Source organism: Mercenaria mercenaria, chromosome 3, assembly GCF_021730395.1.
Source record: "Mercenaria mercenaria strain notata chromosome 3, MADL_Memer_1, whole genome shotgun sequence".
NCBI classification, from domain to species: Eukaryota; Metazoa; Mollusca; class Bivalvia; order Venerida; family Veneridae; genus Mercenaria; species Mercenaria mercenaria.
Window position 1 is genome coordinate 66,361,453 of NC_069363.1, and position 18,689 is coordinate 66,380,141.

General features: G+C 37.9%; 1 long non-coding RNA gene across 8 annotated transcripts in view; it reads right to left on the reverse strand.

Moving 5' to 3' along the window:
* LOC123524500 (uncharacterized) overlaps positions 1–18,689 on the reverse strand; it is a 47,163-nt gene that overhangs the window by 16,316 nt on the left and 12,158 nt on the right. For 4 of the 8 annotated variants that reach the window (XR_008370264.1, XR_008370263.1, XR_008370265.1 and 1 more), the window contains 4 exons: positions 14,204–14,317; positions 13,240–13,361; positions 11,644–11,782; positions 9,635–9,762 (listed from right to left, as the gene is read on the reverse strand). This is a non-coding gene — a long non-coding RNA (uncharacterized LOC123524500). Of the gene's footprint in view, positions 1–2,104; positions 2,166–9,634; positions 9,763–11,643; positions 11,783–12,910; positions 13,111–13,239; positions 13,362–14,203; positions 14,387–18,689 lie in introns of all 8 variants that reach the window. The other 4 variants (XR_008370266.1, XR_008370267.1, XR_008370268.1 and 1 more) reach the window with 4 other exon arrangements.

Here is an 18,689-nt window from a genome sequence, read left to right on the forward strand (position 1 = left end):
CGTTTAAGAACACGATTATGCACTAAACAATTTACCATTAAAGGTGCAAGTGTTTTTATCAATATTTCAACAGAATGTATGTTGATTACATGAAGTAAGTTAAATATTCAAAAAAATGGTGAAAATATTTTACTTTTAACAAATGACTTCGTTTACAAAAATCTTTTGAAGCGTATCACAGGGCCACCCTTAAAAATATGTTTGTTTGCCGCTTCCGACCCAAGGTCAGTAATATAATTTTTTTTTCAAAAGTGATTATCAGTCTGTTGTTGTTTAAACAATAACATTCTTTCTTTTTGGAAGCTGAACACATCAATGAAATATTAAGATCTGGAATGAAAAATATAAACTCGACTAATTCAGAGATGGCCACTAGCCTACAGAAACGAAATAAATTCAAGCTCTGAAGCATGCATTTTCATTTGGCTACAGAACATTTTGCTTACAATTCCATGAAAATTCAAAATAGCTGCTGACATGAAAATATAACGCAAATACTAAATTTTCTGTAAATGGAAGGCATGTGCAGGTTTCCCGCCAAAATAATTGACGAAATGTCTGCTTTCTGTTTCATTTGGAAATCCAATATGGCGCATTACATGGTCCGATATTACAAAATTAAAACGCAAATACTAAATTTCTGTAAACCCACGGTCAAGACCAAAGACCAAAATAATTAAAAAAACGTCTGCTTCCCATTCCATTTTGGAAATCCGTTTTGGCGTATATAAAATGGACCGATATTTACGCATATTTAAGTCGTGTTTTCATTCATTAAGGCTGTCTCTTTACAACTTGCGCACCCGTTCAACCAAATATTCGGAAAGTCTGCCTACGAAAATGTATAGACGATATATATCGATCTAGCACAATTTCTACAGAAATACAGTTTTGGAAAAATCCTGTTGCATCAAGGGCATTTTTATTTTAAAACATACATGTATCATGTCCCAACTCCGACAAAGTTTGTCATTTCTGCAAACATGATTTATCGAAAGTTAGATACGATGTTTTAGAATAATGATATCACGCAGTACATGTTTTAGTAAACATGTTTTAAAACATAGAACATGGCTAAAATGCAAAAATAACACATTGTGATCATTTTGGCCACTTACTACTTAAAGAATAACAGAAATTCATAAGACAGATAAAGCTTCGGAAACGAGTATTTCGAGAGTCTCATCTTTTTTTTACAACAGCTGACTTTGTCAATAATAATTTAAAGTAAAAAAAAAATGCAGGTCTACCTATCATTTGCTTTAATCTGGTGACAAACTAACAGAATAGTTTACCTTGCAAATCAATTTGTTTTTTATCATGGAAATATGTTTTGTGTAAATATTTTTTTTAAAAAATGATGTTCGCGATTTTTAGAATTTTTCAAACTTTGCACTGATCCATACCCTTATTGATCCATATTGATTTTGGCAATTCGGCAGAAAAACAGACAAAACACGTGCGCAACAGTTGGGCTAGCAATTTCATGCCAAAGCATTGAAAAGAAAACGAGTGTAAAAGCTGCAGTCAGTAAGTTTGCTGTTTTATAGAGGACTGTATATGGGGTTTCCTAACGACTTAAAAATTTTCTTATATAAACGTTTCGGAATCAGCTAGTGCCTTCACAAATATATAGAAGAAATTCCTGTGTCTATGAATGACGATGATATTTCCCTGATACAAAGGCACTATGTCGCCACCGGATAATGAAATGGGTACATGTGATTTATAAACATGCAAATCGAGGATTCTATAAAATTGTTTTACTACATTGTATTTGTATGAGCAAAGAAAAATTCGACTAGCTTTAGGGAAAAGTGTTTCCATACAGAGAATTTGTTCTCAATTCAAGCACATTTTCATTTCAGCTTTGTTTTCAATTCTGGAACTCTCGTTAGCTGCAGTGCATTCAATTTCTTTTCCTTGTTCAGTTTTGGCCATTACAAGTATATGAAATTATTGTCCTAAGTCTATATAAATTTGTTAACCAGTGGCATGCTGGCATAGTGGTTAACTCTCCAGCTTTTACGCACATCACCATGGGTTCGAATTCAGCTCAGATCATCAATTTTAATTCTATGTAATGTAAATGTATTCACATTACCTTAATTTTTTTTCGTGTACAGGTGAAAGTCCGTTTAATGAACAAAGCACTTGTCCGACTCCTGAAAATTTTAGTGGACATTTCATAGGACGGTTTTAAGGAACTATTATGCATGAAGAAGAATATTAATGTTGAATAGTAGAATAGTTTTTCATGAAAATGAACGAAAATCATAATATAAAAGCATGACAATTTTCCTGTCATGAAATACGAAATGATATGGTAACACAGAGGACTCGATCCTACAACGAGATGGATCTGCTCATGCGATATTAATAGATAAATGTATTTTATTGCTTTTTCAATGATTATCATTATCGAGATCAATGTATTATAAACGTCACGTGCCAGTTGAATAAACGGCGGGAAAATGGAAGAATCAATCGGTCTCCACGGATTTTATCCACATCTACACAAGTGCGAGATACAAAGTACAGTAAATTATGTCAGGACATCTTGATTGACATAATTCTTTCGGTGATCAACAATGCTCTCAATGAAATTTAATGCATGATCCAGACTTAAAATCAACGAGAAGATACGTGACAAAAAGAATATTTAATGAAAAGAAACTGAAAAAAAAAATCATACTTTTTTGGTCAAATTTTTTTTTGGACTGGCGCAATTCTAGAGGGTCGGGCGGAAGCGGCAAACAAATAAAATTTTAATTTAGGCCCAGGTAAAGGTAAATTTTATTTACCTTCGCTTTGTGAAACAATTAACATAATCTCTGTAGAGCTTTTGAGCGACCCTATTTTAAGAACAGTCAAAACCAATTATGCCTTACCCCCAGCAATTTGCTTGTACCCATTTACAGCTGGGTCGACTGAGGCAAACCTGATAATCCATTTCAAGGTCAAAGTTAATTTTGGTAGACAGAACTATGCATGTGCTTCAAATTTGGAGGCTGTAGCTTGAGAAATGTGAAAGTAGGTATTAGGTAAAATTCAATGTCAAATTTCAATTCAGAACACAAAAATATGCATGTGGTCAAAAGGACTTCGGACACTTTCTATATGAATTTGCCTACTCCAAGAGTGAAAAATAAACCACTAAGAAATAAGTATTTAATTACATATACCATCAAAATACATATTTGAGATTATTTCTTAAAGTCAAATTTTTCAATATTTTTTCATAAAATGGTAATTTTTGCTCTAAATAGAATTACGTACCCTGTTATATACATATAAAAGCTATTTTGCTTTAAAGAACATTGTCCCCCCCCCCCACGTGCATCAAAACCATATTTGACCAGCATATGTAGATATTAATTATACACATTTTCTGTGACTATTGTGTTGATGCAAGGGGTGGAACAGTACTTTTAAACAAAAAAATATAACTACAGGGTGTTCCCAAATGTAAAGTAACCAATACTTTTTATATTCATTTTTAATAATTTGATAGTCACATATTTTTACATCTGTTTGTAACTAAAATACAATACAAATGTTTGAATGGGCACATATAGGCATGTTATACATGTAGAGTAGTGAGAGAAGCAAATACTGTTAGTTCATTATTATTCATTGGGTTAAATTTTCATTCGCATATCCTGTTTGTTTGTTGTAGTAGATTGGCAAATGTGTGCTGTAAAATACTAGCAACACACCAGGTAATCTTCTGCATGCCCTCCTCGCGACGCGCATACAAGGATGTAATTTGTTTTCCATTTTGTTTTTATTATTATTTTTTTTTTTTGTATTTTTTTATACATTTTTCATTTCTTTATTTCTTCATCTTTTTCTGTGCATTTATATTTATTTCTTTTAGACACATACTACATGTGACACGCATTCATCACTTCATGTTCTTCCTTCAGTAAAAACTGAATTGAAGATTTTCTTTGCGGCGGACTAGGCCTAAACACAACAAAAAAGGGGCAATATGTGCACAGCATTTTATCTGATCCTGACTATAGTCTATCCAACAGAAATAAAGCTTGGCATTGATATGCCTGTGATGCATAGGTCAAGAACAGTAGCTTCTTGGCAGGTCATATCAGTGACGGTTTCACATTCAGTGTGATGCCACGAAAGTGATGTGTCAAGTCGCTTTCCATGCAGATGGCATGTACAAATACGGCTAGACGCGAACACGAACTAAACGGTTCAGCCGAGTTTCAGGTGGAACTTTTAAGCAGCGACCTGCTTCAACTTTTCGAATATGTTTTGCCCACAACTTCAGCCCTGAACAGACAACATTATCTATAGATGGGTTGTTGTCAAACTTATCCGGATTTAACTTTTTCCGATCCAGCTTCCTTAGGCAAGCCTCAGATAGAACTGTCATTTCGGATACATTTTTATTACATGTTTAAGCGAAATGAGCCGTGCTATGAGAAAACCAACATAGTGGCTTTGCGACCAGCATGGATACAGACCAGCCTGAGCATCTGGGTAGTCTGGTCAGGATCCATGCTGTTTGCTTTCAAAGTCTATTGGAATAAGACAAACCGTTAGCGAACAGCATTGATCCTGACTAGACTGCGCAGATGTGCAGGCTGGTCAGGATCGATCAATGCTGGTGGCAATTGCACTATGTTGGTTTTCTCATGGCGCGACTCAAATATTATGTGTGCCACTGGTACTTATCCTAAACAAAATCCCACCCTACGGCCTTGATAAGATTACTGACTTTTCTTATTATTAATGTTATACATCACACAAATAGCTGCCATCACTTATAACAGAGCTATACAGACATGTACATGTACTTAAATAACTACCTGAACCACTGTAATAAAACTGACCGGTCACTTATACATGTATACCTATTCACACAATGTAATGCGTCAATAACTTTACATTATGAACAGTGTATAGATAAATCAAGTACAGGTTGTTTGGAAAAATATCGTTCCCTTTTTTATTTATTTATAGGATTGTAATCTTAAAATGTTATTTTTTCCTTAAATAAACAGATTTTGTCACTTTTTTCGACTGGAATTAAAATATTTAAAACTTCCGTAAAGTGATGACATTGTATTTTCACGGAAATTTAAACATTTTATTTTTTCAAGAAAATATACCCTGGCCCAGATAAAATAAGAAAAACATCTTGATAGGAACAGATACAAATCAGTTTCTGCTGTAATAAATTAACTAATACATTGGTTTATCACTGACTCGAAACGCTTTGGGTATTGTTTAAATACTTAAGGAGAAATTTGCATTTGAAATGTAGGCTAGAAGCATATGATAGTATCCGAAGTCCTTTGAAGCTGTAGCTTCAGAAATGTGAAAGTCGGTCACTCGGTCAATCTCAAGATCAAAGTTCATTTCGGTATACAAAACTATGCATGGGGTTCAAATTTGAAGCCTGTAGCTTGAGAAATGTGAAAGTAGGTCACTAGGTCAAAATCAAGGTCAAATTTTATTTCGGTACACAAAACTATGCATATGGTCCAAATTTGAAGCCTGTACCTTCAGAAACTATGCTTGTGGTTCAAATTTGAAGTCTGTAGCTTCAAAAATGTGAAAGTAGGTCACTAGGTCAATAACAAAGTCAAAGTTTGTTTCGGTACACAAACCTATGCATGTGGTCCAAATTTGAAGGCTGTAGCTACAGAAATGTGAAAGTAGGTCACTAGGTCAAGATCAAGGTCAACTCATGTCAAGCTTCATCTTGCCACTCAAAACTATACATGTGGTCCAAATTTGAATGATGTAGGTTATGGACATGAAGACATTAAGTTTTTTGCCTATACAAGTCTTTATGAACCATGTGACCCCCGGGGCGGGGCCATATTTGACCCTAGAGGGATAATTTGAACAAACTTGGTAGAGAACCACTAGATGATGCTACATTACAAATATTAAAGCCCTAGTGTCTGATGTTTGGTCTAGAAGATTTTCAAAGTTTTTCCCGATATAAGTCTATATAAACCGTGTGACCCCCAGGGCGGGGCCATATTTGACCCTACGGGAATAATTTGAACAATCTTAGTAGAGGACCACTAGATGATGTCATATACAAAATATCAAAGCCCTAGGCCCTGTGGTTTTGGACAAGAGGTTTTTCGAAGTTTTTTCCTATATAATTCTATATAAACTATGTGACCCCCGGTTTGGGGCCATATTTGACCCCAGGGAAATAATTTGAATAATCTTGGTAGAGGACCACTTAATTTTGCTTCATACCAAATATCAAAGCCCTAGGCCCTGTGGTTTTGGATAAAAAGATCAGAAACCGTTCAACTGTTCCTGGCCAATGTGACCTTGACCTTTGACCTAGTGACCTCAAAATCAATAGGAGTCATCTGCTGGTCATGACCAACCTCACTATCAATTTTCCTGATACTAGGCCCAAGCGTTCTTGAGTTATCATCCGGAAACCATTTAACTGTTCAGGGTCACTGTGACCTTGACTTTTAACATACTGACCTCAAAATCAATAGGGGTCATCTGCTGGTCATGACCAACCTCCCTATCAACTTTCATGATCCTAAGCCCAAGTGTTCTTGAGTTATCATCCGGAAACCGTTTAACTATTCGGGGTCACTGTGACCTTGAACTTTGACATACAGACCTCAAAATTAATAGGGGTAATCTGCTGGTGATGACCAACCTCCCTATCAACTTTCATGATCCTAGGCCCAAGTGTTCTTGAGTTATCATCCGGAAACAGATTGGTCTACATTCCGACCAACAGACTGACCGACCGACCGACTGACATCTGCAAAACAATATACCCCTCCTTCTTCGAAGGGGGGCATAATAAATAGAAAGTGGACAGTATTCATGACAGACTGGTTCCAGGACCTTAATCATATCATGTAAATAATGAAGAAGAACAAATATTTTATGTTTGAGTAACAACAGTACGTAAAAACTTTAGCAAAGAATCTAAAATGCCCGCAGATCGCGACACCGATGAAATGGTGAGTAGGATAGCTCTCTACATATTCAATTAGTCATGCTTAAAAAGAAACTATTGCAGAATAAATGTCACAAAATTAAAAATTAATCATAAATTGCTTACAGACAGGGTCAGTATCAAACAGATTTTTAGCTCACCTGTCACAAAGTGACAAGGTGAGCTTTTGTGATCGCGCAGCGTCCGTCGTCCGTCGTCCGTCCGTCAGTCCGTCCGTCCGTGCGTGCGTGCGTAAACTTTTGCTTGTGACCATTCTAGAGGTCACATTTTTCATGGGATCTTTATGAAAATTAGTCAGAATGTTCACCTTGATGATATCTAGGTCAAGTTCGAAACTGGGTCATGTGCGGTCAAAAACTAGGTCAGTAGGTCTAAAAATAGAAAAACCTTGTGACCTCTCTAGAGGCCATATATTTCAAAAGATCTTTATGAAAATTGGTCAGAATGTTCACCTTTATGATATCTAGGTCAAGTTCGAAACTGGGTCATGTGCCTTCAAAAACTAGGTCATTAGGTCAAATAATAGAAAAACCTTGTGACCTCTCTAAAGGCCATATTTTTCATGGGATCTGTATGAAAGTTGGTCTGAATGTTTATCTTGATGATATCTAGGTCAAGTTCGAAACTGGGTCACGTATGGTCAAAAACTAGGTCAGTAGGTCTAAAAATAGAAAAACCTTGTGACCTCTCTAGAGGCCATACTTGTGAATGGATCGTCATAAAAATTGGTCAGAATGTTCATCTTGATGATATCTAAGTCAAATTTGAAACTGGGTCAAGTGCGGTCAAAAACTAGGTCAGTAGGTCTAAAAATAGAAAATCCTTGTGACCTCCCTAGGGGCCATATTTTTCAACGGATCTTCATGAAAACTGGTCAGAATGTTCATCTTGATAATATCTAAGTCAAGTTCGAAACTGGGTCAAGAGCGATCTAAAACTAGGTCAGTAGGTCTAAAAATAGAAAATCTTTGTGACCTCCCTAGAGGCCATATTTTTCAATGGATCTTCATGAAAATTGGTCAGAATGTTCATCTTGATGATATCTAGGTCAAGTTTGAAACTGGGTTACATGCGTTCAAAAACTAGGTCAGTAGGTCTAAAAATAGAAAAACCTTGTGACCTCCCTAGGGGCCATATTTTTCAACGGATCTTCATGAAAACTGGTCAGAATGTTCATCTTGATAATATCTAAGTCAAGTTCGAAACTGGGTCAAGAGCGATCTAAAACTAGGTCAGTAGGTCTAAAAATAGAAAATCTTTGTGACCTCCCTAGAGGCCATATTTTTCAATGGATCTTCATGAAAATTGGTCAGAATGTTCATCTTGATGATATCTAGGTCAAGTTCGAAACTGGGTTACATGCGTTCAAAAACTAGGTCATTAGGTCTTAAAATAGAAAAACCTTGTGACCTCTCTAGAGACCATATTTTTCAATGGATCTTCATGAAAGTTGGTCTGAATGTTCACCTTGATGATATCTAGATCAAGTTTGAAAGTGGGTCACGTGCGGTCAAAAACTAGGTCATTAGGTCTAAAAATAGAAAAACCTAGTGACCTCTCTAGAAGCCATATTTTTCAATGGATCTTCATGAAAATTGGTCAGAATGTTCACCTTGATGATATCTAGTTCAAGTTTGAAAGTGGGTCACATGCGGTCAAAAACTAGGTCATTAGGTCTAAAAATAGAAAAACCTTGTGACCTCCCTAGAGGCCATATTTTTCAATGGATCTTCATGAAAATTGGTCAGAATGTTCATCTTGATGATATCTAGGTCAAATTCGAAACCGGGTCACGTGTGGTCCAAAACTAGGTCAGTAGATCTAAAAATAGAAAATCCTTGTGACCTCCCTAGAGGCCATATTTTTCAATGGATCTTCCTGAAAATTGGTATGAATGTTCACCTTGATAATATCTAGGTCATTTTCGAAAGTGGGTCATGTGCGGTCAAAAACTAGGTCAGTAGGTCTAAAAATAGAAAAACCTTGTGACCTCTCTAGAGGCCGTATTTTTCAATGGATCTTCATGAAAGTTGGTCTGAATGTTCATCTTGATGATATCTAGGTCAAGTTCGAAAGTGGGTCACGTGCAGTCAAAAACTTGGTCAGTAGGTCTAAAAATAGAAAACCTTGTGACCTCTCTAGAGGCCATACTGTTCAGGAGATCTTCATGAAAATTGGTGAGAATGTTCGCCTTGATGATATCTAGGTCAGATTCGAAACTGGGTCACGTGTGATCAAAAACTAGGTCATTAGGTCAAATAATAGAAAAACCTTGTGACCTCTCTAGAGGCCATACTTTTCATGAGATCTTCATGAAAATTGGTGAGAATGTTCACCTTGATAATATCTAGGTCAAGTTCGAAACTCGGTCACGTGCCTTCAAAAACTAGGTCTTTAGGTCAAATAATAGAAAAACCTTGTGTCCTCTCTAGAGGCCATATTTTTTCAAATGCTCTTCATGAAAATTGGTCAGAATTTTTATCTCGATGATGTCTAGGTCAAGTTCAAAACTGGGTCACGTGAGCTCTAAAACTAGGTCACTATGTCAAATAATGGAAAAAACGACGTCATGCTCAGTTCAAAACTGGGTCATGTGGGGACAGGCGAGCGATTCAGGACCATCATGGTCCTCTTGTTTAAACGTATTACCTGGAACGCATTGCGCTGCCATCTATCAGAAATAACAAACACAGTACGGCATGGTGATATTTTTCTGCAATCGGTTCTTTTCTATGTCTTTCAGCAACGTAAAACACTATCTTCATGCCTTTTTAAACCTGAAACAATTGATACTTTATACACCTGGTACTACAATAACCATTGAAATCCATGAAATTCAATAACAAGAGCTGTCTCCATAGGATGACACATGCCCATGATGGCACTTTGAATGAATAGTTATGGCCAATGTTAGAGTTTAGGACCTTTGACCTACGGACCTGGGTCTTGCGCGCGACACATTGTCTTACTGTGCCACACATTCATGCGTAGTTATTTTAAAATCCATGCATGAATGACAAAGATATGGACCGGACAGGCCCATCATTGCACTATCATGAAATATGACCTTTAATGTCTAAGTGTGACCTTGACTTTTGAGCTACGGACCTGGGTCTTGCACGCGACATGTCGTCTTAATGTGGTACACATTCATGCCCAATAATTTTAAAATGCATGCATGAATGACAAAGATATGGACCGGACACGCCCATCAATACACTATCATGAAATATGACCTTTAACATCTAAGTGTGACCTTAACCTTTGAGCTACAGACCTGGGTCTTGTGCGCAACACGTTGTCTTACTGTGCCACACATTTATGCATAGTTACTTGAAAATCCATATATGGATGACAAAGATATGGACCGGACACGCCCATCAATACACTATCATGAAAAATTACCTTTAACGTCAAAGTGTGACCTTGACCTTTGAGCTACGGACCTGGGTCTTGCGCGCGACATGTCGTCTTACTGTGGTACACATTCATGCCAAGTTATTTGAAAATACATCCATGGATGACAAAGATATGGACCGGACACGAAAATTGCGGACAGACCGACAGACAGACGGTTCAAAAACTATATGCCTCCCTTCGGGGGCATAAAAATATGCAATGTATAGCTTAATGATTGGCAACCAATTGCCAGGTATGTCTTTTCACAGTAATTCTCTTGCCTATAATATATATTGTTTAATATCATTGACTTCGGACCATTGACAATACTGTGGGTCCACTTTGTTTCATTGGAAATTGGCGGAAACTATACGTGAAGCTGTGTCATAATGTTCTGATCTAGTTGTAACATTTCAAAGTGTCAACGTCCAGAAAAGGACTATTACTCAAAAAGAATATCACATGAAAATCCGGACAGTATGCGCATGTCAGTTAAATGTTAATGTTGTATACCAAGTTTCATTTCAATAAGATATAAACTGTAAGAGCAGCCGAGTACAAAAGAAATGTGACAGACAGACAGACAGATGGTTCAAACACTATATACTCATGAGCCTTTGACACCGTGAGCTTGAAACATATCTAACAATTTACGTCGTGTCAAAATTCACATTTAATGCGTGCAAAAAAAATAGTTATTGAAATCAGATCTATTTTCATAATTTTGCAAGCTGGTTTCTGACCAGTACCTGCACCTCACCAGATACCGCGGCGATCAAAGTCCTCTCTCATCGGGGTTTGAATCAGCGACTCCATATAAGGAGTCGAATAATCTACCATTATAACCACAATTGCAAGTCTGTGTGAGCACATTGTGTCAGGAATTTATACGGCAATATTATTCATATAATACATTTGTTGGTCGCAATACCTTCTACCGTGTTTATGGAATTTTATCTTAACCTCTGCATACAAAGCAATTTAAATAACAAACAGTTGTGAAGTAATATTTGAGCAGCATCATGAGAAAACCAACATAGTGTTTTTGCGACCAGCATGAATCAAGACCAGCCTGCGCCTCCTCCCAATGTGGTCAGGATCCATGCTGAACGCTAACGGTTTCTCTAATTGCAGTAGGTTTTGAAAGCGAACAGCATGGATCCTGGCCAGACTGCGCAGATGTGCAGGCTGGTCTGGATCCATACTGGCCGCAAAGCCACTGTGTTGGTTTTCACATGGTGCGTCTCATTTCACTTTACCCAACTGAAGTCTTTGTCTGTCCGGCCATCAAGGATTTTCCGTTTTGTGCAAGAGGTGTGGAAGAACATGAGCATGACAGGCCAAATACAGACAACATGTCCACCAAGCCTTGAATTCCATTGAGACCATCAAACAGTGCTGAAAATTTATTTATTACATAATCAATTATAAATTCAAAGTTATAATGGAACTGAAATATTTTGATATTTCATAATTTAGTGTAGATGCGTATGTGATAAAAAAATTATTAGATTTGTATCGGGGAAATATGCACTCGTTCTCTAGCGGAAGAATATTGCACAATATTTCCGCTGCAGAACTTGTGCATATTTCTCTAAATAAATCTAATTACCTATAGGTCTTACATTTATAAATTTCTACTGCACTATAAAAAAGACAGCATATGACACTAAATTATTTTTTAGTCATATAATCTGATGAAGCAATTGATCTATGAGTTGCCAAGTGATACACTCTCTAAGACAGAGCACACTCTTCAGTTTAGGGTTGATATGGCATCACCTTTGAGATTTGTATGTTATACAAGTCAGTATCACTGTTCGTGATGACGACAATTAAATTCAATTCTACTTTATCAAAGTTTTTTCCAGGCATCAGACCTACTTCTGCCACTGGTGTCAACTGGTGTCGTCCGCCAGATACAGGCCTAATTGAAAACTATTTGTCTTGTTAGAAATCCTCTTATATCATGTGGATATTATTCTTAACCCTTACCCTGCTAAATTTCTATAATGAACTTGTCCATCTTTCAATTTGGACAGTACCATTGACTGTTAATAGGGGGTGCATACCAAAAAGATACTGACTGAATGGCGAACAATACAGATCTTGATCAGACTGCACAGATGTGCAGGCTGACCATGATCTACACTGGTCACAAAAGCAGAATCAATCGTGTCCAGTTTGACAGAATGATATGGGTTAGGTTCAGTTACTGAAATAATTATTTTGTAAAATTTAATAACTACATGTACCAGTCAAATCTCTCAACATGTTCAGGAAACATAAGGGAAGTTATGTGACAGAACCAGATATTAGCCTATATCAACAGCAGCTTCCGGTGTGCCTATCATATTTTACATTGTTTCAGATAAGTCAATAAGCTCAAGATAACCAAATTAAATTACTTTACCAGTAGAATTAAGCTCTCCATCAAGCACAAGGCTAAAGTCAGAAACCAAAATTGTAATGCAAATTCTTGCTCGAACTCGTAAATGGCAATTCTTAAGCAAGCAAGCTGCCTACCTGGCCGAAAACAGTTGATTAATAAATATGTTAACATAAGGGGCCCAGCACACCTCTGATGATAGGCATCCATAGGGTACCAGTGCATCTCTGGTGACCGGTATCGACTGGTACTAGTGCACCTCTGGTTATCAGCAGCTTTATGGTACCAGCAAGGCTGTCCTTCGGCAGTTATAGTTCCATCAATTTAAAGTTTCTTCCTGTTAATAAAATAAAATAAATAGCCGCATTGCGTTTTTCCTGGGTTTCTCACCAATACTTGGAAAGCTGGGTATTTCAACCCTCTTTGAAAATGAAAAGACACTGTTTACTAGATTATACGTCCTTACGTGTATGATCCAGGAAACTGCTTCTCGCCGGATAGTTTGAGTTTCTCATCAAACATTCGAGCTTTACAATCACCAAAGCCAGAAACTGTATGTGCATGCTCAAAGCTCTTCATTCACTCTGGCTGGAAGAAAAGTCGACCTTAGCTTTCTAAAGATTCAAAGTCATGCACTGCTAACTGAATACTGCTAGTCGTTATTTAACATTTCATAGGTTTACAATAAAAAAAAAAATTTAAATAATGCGGGCTTGAATATAAATTTGTAGAAAAGTTATAAAATTACAAGAGCTGTCCGTAAGACAGCGCGCTAGACTTTTCTCAGTGCTTGACTCTGAATTAGAGCTTCGCCAGTAAAAAAATTCCAAGTTAAAAAGGGACATAATTCTGTCAAAATTCAAATCAGAGTTATGGGAATTGTGTCTCCTGGTGTAGAATTTGATAAAAAAATACCTATTTTGAGTTTCAAGTCAAAAGCTTTAATAGTAACAGAGATATTTGACTTTATCAATTTTTTTTTTTAAATTCTAAGTTGAAAAGGGGCATAATTCTGTCAAAATTCAAATCAGAGCTATGGGAATTGTTTCTCCTGGTGTAGATTTTGATGGTAAATAAGTATTTTAAGTTTCAAGTCAATAGCTTTGACAGTAACAGATATTTGACTTTATCAAAAACTTTAACCAACAATTCTAAGTTAAAAAGGGGATTGTTTCTCCTGGTGTAGACTTTGATAGTAAATATCTATTTTAAGTTTCAAGTCAATAGCTTTGATAGTAACAGAGATATTTGACTTTATCAAAAACTTTAACCAACAGCGACGCCGACACAGACGCCAGGGCGAGTGCAATAGCTCTACATTTTCTTCGAAGAGTCGAGCTAAAAATGAATGTGCATAATGTGCTTGAAAACTGCACTTTGATATAAAACTAACCAAAGAAATAAACTAATTGTACAGAAAAAGTACATACCCCGTTGTGCCTTAGAAAAAGGACCAAGCTGCACCATCCACTTAACCACTGTGAAATCTACAACATGACATCCGTGCACGTGTTTGTCAATATCAAGCACCATAGTTGCAACATCTACAACATTATATCTTCAAAATCTTCAAATGTGCTTGTATTAAACATCCGCCACCAATTTGGAAAAATCTGTTCATGATAAAGAGCAGTGCGATGCATCTCTATATCCTGCTGCAACATTTTTTCCCAAATACTCCATCATTCTAGTGTAAAAAATAGCTATACAAAACTAAAAGAATACAAGGCAGTCTGAAAGACAGCTAAATCCCCCCCCCCCCCACTGCTATGGATAGTGAAAGGATAAACCTTTGACCTTAAGCTGTGACCTTGACCTTGAACTGACATGGCTGACTCATGAATTCTGCACAATAACTTGATGGGTTGATCACTTGACCCAAGTTTCATGACAATCCTTCAAATCCTTAAGGAGACACAGAGCTCAAACCTTTGACCTTGAGTTGTGACCTTGACCTTGAGTTGACACAGCTGACTCATGAGTTCTTGATGAGGTGATCATTTGACCCATGTTTGATGTAAATCCTTCAAGGGGTGTAGGAGATATAGAGCGGACACAAAATGGAAGGCTCAAACCTTTCACCCTAAGTTGTGACCTTGACCTTGAGCCGGCATGGCTGACTCATGGATTCTGCACATTGTTTTGATGAGGTGATCATTTGACCCAAGTTTTATAAAATTCCTTCAAGGGGTTTAGGAGATATATAGCGGACATGAAATGGAAGGCTAAAACTTTTGACCTTGAGTTGTGACCTTGACCTTTAGCCAGCATGGCTGACTCATGAGTTCTGCACATCGCCTTAATGAGGTGATCATTTGACCCAAGTTTCATAAGAATCCTTAAAGGGAATTAGGACATACAGAGCAGACACAAAATGGAAGGCTCAAACCTTTGACCCTCAGTTGTGACCTTGACCTTGAACATGAATGGATAACTCATATGTTCTGCACATCGTTTTGATGAGGTGATCATTTGACCTAAGTTTAATGAAAATCCTTCAAGGGGTGTAGGAGAAATAGAGCAGACACAAAATGGAAGGCTCAAACCATTCACCCTAAGCTGTGACCTTGACCTTGAGCCGACATGGCTGACTAGTTGGTTCTGCACATCGTCTTGATGAGGTGCTCATTTGACCCAAGTTTTATAAAATTCCTTTAAGGGGTTTAGGAGATATAGAGCGGACACAAAATGGAAGGCTCAAACCTTTGACCTTGAGTTGTGACCTTGACCTTGAGCCCACAAGGCTGACTCACAGGTTCTGCACATTGTCTTGATGAGGTGATCATTTGACCCATGTTTGATGTAAATCCTTCAAGGGGTGTAGGAGATATAGAGCGGACACAAAATGGAAGGCTCAAACCTTTCACCCTAAGTTGTGACCTTGACCTTGAGCCGGCATGGCTGACTCATGGATTCTGCACATTGTCTTCACGTGGTGATCATTCGACCCAAGTTTTATAAAATTCCTTCAAGGGGTTTAGGAGATATAGAGCGCACATAAAATGGAAGGCTCAAACCTTTGACCTTGAGTTGTGACCTTGACTTTGAGCCGACAATGCTGACCCATGGGTTCTGCACATCGTCTTTATGAGGTGATCATTAGACCCAAATTTCACCAAAATCCTTCAAGGGGTTTAGGAGATATGGAGCGGACACGAAAGTGTTACGGACAGACGGAAGGATGGACAGAAGGACGGACGGAGACCATTCCTATAACCCTCCGCCATTTGTGGCGGGGGATTAAAAAGCAGACATAAAATAGAACAGTTGCGTGCCCTTACCAAAATGTTGTCTGCACCTTATATCTGTTGTCTGGTAGTTTCAGCAGCTATCTAAACTTGATGAGACAAAAAATTATTAAAACACATCGCACTGTTTAACTTATTTACATAAATGTGTACATGAATAAATAGTAAAACCATATTTACAATGGTAAAAACAAAATACAGTGTAATGGAACAAAAGACGAAGAACCAAATTCGAGAAATAATCTGCAGCAACAAAAAACCCTTTTGACAAAACAGCTCAAACCACATCGTTTACAACTGAAGACACCACGAACATTACAAGAAACACTAAAACACCAGCACAAAACACCACCACAACACACAAACACCACCGCAAACACTAAAACACCACCACAAATACAACCACAAACACCCCCACAAATACAACCACAAACACTGCCATAAATACAACCACAAACACCGCCACAAATACAACCACAAACACCGCCACAAACACTAAAACACTGCCACAAATACAACCACAAACACCCCCACAAATACAACCACAAACACCGACACAAATACAACCACAAACACCGCCACAAACACTAAAACACTGCCATGAATCAACCACAAACACCGCCACAAATACAACCACAAACACCCCACAAATACAACCACAAACACCGCCACAAATCATAAACATCGCCACAAATACAACCACAAACACCGACACAAATATAACCATAAACACCGCCACAAACACTAAAACACCACCACAAATACAACCACAAACACCCCCACAAATACAACCACAAACACCCCCACAAATACAACCACAAACACTACCACAAATACAACCACAAACACTGACACAAATACAACCACAAACACCGCCACAAACACTAAAACACTGCCACAAATACAACCACAAACACTGCCACAAATACAACCACAAACACCCCACAAATACAACCACAAACACCGCCACAAATACAAACACAAACACCGACACAAATATAACCACAAACACCGCCACAAACACTAAAACACTGCCATAAATACAACCACAAACACCCCCACAAATACAAACACAAACACCGCCACAAATACAACCACAAACACTGCCACAAATACAACCACAGACACAAATATGACCACAAACACCGCCACAAACACTAAAACACCACCACAAATACAACCACAAACACTACCACAAATACAACCACAAACACCGACACAAATATAACCATAAACACTGCCACAAACACTAAAACACCACCACAAATACAACCACAAACACCCCCACAAATACAACCACAAACACTGCCATAAATACAACCACAAACACAGACACAAATACAACCACAAACACCGCCACAAATACAACCACAAACACCACCACAAACACTAAAACACTGCCACAAATACAACCACAAACACCCCCACAAATACAACCACAAACACTACCACAAATACAACCACAAACACCGACACAAATACAACCACAAACACCGCCACAAATACAACCACAGACACAAATATGACCACAAACACCGCCACAAACACTAAAACACCACCACAAATACAACCACAAACACCCCCACAAATACAACCACAAACACTGCCATAAATACAACCACAAACACAGACACAAATACAACCACAAACACCGCCACAAATACAACCACAAACACCACCACAAACACTAAAACACTGCCACAAATACAACCACAAACACCCCCACAAATACAACCACAAACACTACCACAAATACAACCACAAACACCGACACAAATACAACCACAAACACTGCCACAAATACAACCACAGACACAAATATGACCACAAACACCGCCACAAACACTAAAACACCACCACAAATACAACCACAAACACTACCACAAATACAACCACAAACACCGACACAAATAAACCATAAACACTGCCACAAACACTAAAACACACCACAAATACACCACAAACACCCCCACAAATACAACCACAAACACTGCCATAAATACAACCACAAACACAGACACAAATACAACCACAAACCCGCCACAAATACAACCACAAACACCACCACAAACACAAAAAACACTGCCACAAATACAACCACAAACACCCCCACAAATACAACCACAAACACTACCACAAATACAACCACAAACACCGACACAAATACAACCACAAACACCGCCACAAACACCACCACAAACACTAAAACACTGCCATAAATACAACCACAAACACCGCCACGAATACAACCACAAACACCCCCACAAATACAACCACAAACACCGCCACAAATACAACCACAAACACTGCCACAAATACAACCACAAACACCGACACAAATACAACCACAAACACTGCCACAAACACTAAAACACTGCCACAAATACAACCACAAACACCCCCACAAATACAACCACAAACACCGCCACAAATACAACCACAAACACCGCCACAAACACTAAAACACTGCCACAAATACAACCACAAACACTGCCACAAATACAACCACAAACACCGCCACAAATACAACCACAAACACTGCCACAAATACAACCACAAACACCGCCACAAACACTAAAACACTGCCACAAATACAACCACAAACAGCCCCACAAATACAACCACAAACACCACCACAAACACCCCCACAAATACAACCATGAACACC